The sequence below is a fragment of the Ornithorhynchus anatinus genome, chromosome 1, assembly GCF_004115215.2.
Source record: "Ornithorhynchus anatinus isolate Pmale09 chromosome 1, mOrnAna1.pri.v4, whole genome shotgun sequence".
Classification (NCBI taxonomy): Eukaryota; Metazoa; Chordata; class Mammalia; order Monotremata; family Ornithorhynchidae; genus Ornithorhynchus; species Ornithorhynchus anatinus.
The window spans coordinates 59,112,779-59,114,647 of record NC_041728.1 but is presented as its reverse complement, the minus strand read 5'-3'; the positions used below and the strand labels follow the sequence as shown (position 1 = coordinate 59,114,647).

General features: G+C 43.4%; 1 non-coding gene across 1 annotated transcript; it reads right to left on the bottom strand.

The window, feature by feature from the left end:
* Positions 1–1,275: 1,275 nt before the first annotated feature.
* LOC114817235 lies at positions 1,276–1,413 on the bottom strand. The gene has a single exon (XR_003765082.1). It is a non-coding gene; the product is annotated as a small nucleolar RNA SNORA7 (small nucleolar RNA).
* Positions 1,414–1,869: the final 456 nt, after the last annotated feature.

The following is a 1,869-nucleotide window of genomic DNA, read 5'->3' as shown; positions in this document are numbered from 1 at the left end:
AATAATAATAACGATAATAATAATCACCATAATAATAATGGTATTTGTTAGGCACTCTGTGTCAAGCACTGTTCTAAGCTCTGGGAAGATACAAACTAATTAGGTTGTACGCAGTCCCTTTCCCACATGGAGCTCACAGTCTTCATCCCCATTTTACAGATGAGGTAACTGAGGCACAGAGAAGTTGTGATTTGCCCAAGGTCACACAGCAGACAAGTGACAGAGTTGGAATTAGAACCCGGGTCCCTCTGACTCCCAGGCCCGTGCTCTATCCACTAGGCCATACTAGAAATGCACCTGCTAATTATGTTGCATTATATTCTCCCAAGCACTAAGTACAGTGGTCTGCATGTAGTAAGTGATCAATAAATATGATTGATTGATTGATTAATGGCATAGTCATTCCCTTGGAGGTGGGGCCTTGAAACAGATGGCTTCTTGAACTCTCTCCACTCTGGGATTGCACCAGGGGGACAGTCTTTCCAGCAAAAGGTTCTTCAGGCAATCTCAAAAGGAGGGAGGCTAGGAAGCCCCCTAGTAAGTCAGTCAATTGTATTTATTGAACTCTTACTGTATGCCAAGCACTGTACTATGTGCTTGGGAGAATATAACACAATAAAAAAGACACATTTCCTTCCCACAACGAGCTTACAGTCATGGAAACCCAAAAAGAGCAAACATAAAATTGACTTTCAGATGTTCCCTAATTCTTGTGTTTCATGTCAGCTCAGGGATGAATGATAATGCTTTGAATTTTTGTTTTCCCAAAGACCTTTCACATCATTTATCTCAGTTTTTCCTCATAACATCCTCTAACCTAGGGAGGAACAGACAATAGACTCCCTGTTTTAGAGTTGAGGAAATGAGTCTCAGAGAGGTTGTGATTTGTCCCAGGTTACACAGCAGAGCAGTGGCAGTGGTGGGACTAGAACCCAGGACTCCTGACTCCTAGACCCATGCTCCTTTCATTATTATTATTATTATTATTATTATTATATTTAAGTGCTTACTATGTGTCAAGCACTGTTCTAAGAGCTGGGGTTGTTGTTGTTGTCTTATGCTATTGAGTCGTGTCTGGCCCATAGCAACGCCATGGACACATCTCTCTCAGAACACCCCCCACCTCCACCTGCAATCATTCTGGTAGTGGATCCATAGAGTTTTCTTGGTAAAAATAAGGAAGCAGTTTACCATTGCCTCCTTCTATGCAGTAAACCTGAGTCTCCGCCCTCGACTCTCTCCCATGCCGCTGCTGCCCAGCCCAGTTGAGCTTTGACTTGTAGCAGATTGCCTTCTACTCGCTAGCCCCTGCCCAAGTTAGGAATGGAATGGGTAGGCCTCTGCTTGACTCTCCCTCCCATAATCAAGACTGGTAGAGTACTGGAAACTCTCCAGGTGCAACCCTGAGAGGTGAAGAGCTGGAGTAGATACAGGTTAATCAGGTCAGACACAATCCCTGTCCCACATATGCGATTATTGTCAAAGTAGGAGGATGTCAGGGATTTAATCTCCATTTTACATTCGAGGAAACTGAGGCACAGAGAAGTTAAGCCACTTGCCCGAGGTTACCCCACAAGCAATTGACAGAGCCAGGATTAGAACCCAGGTTCTCTGGCTTCCAGGCCCGGGCTCTTTTCAGTAGGACATGCTGGTTCTCAATTATTATCATTATAGTGTAGTTACATTTTTAAGTGCAAAGTCTAGACTAAACACTGTTCTGAGCTCTGGGGAAAGATACAAGGCGATTGAATCAGATATGGTCTGATAGACCATGCTGCCTCCTTGAAAAGATGATGGGACCACTTAGAACATTCCTTCACCGACAGGTGTGTAACTAAATTTGCATTATTATTATTATTACCATTATCA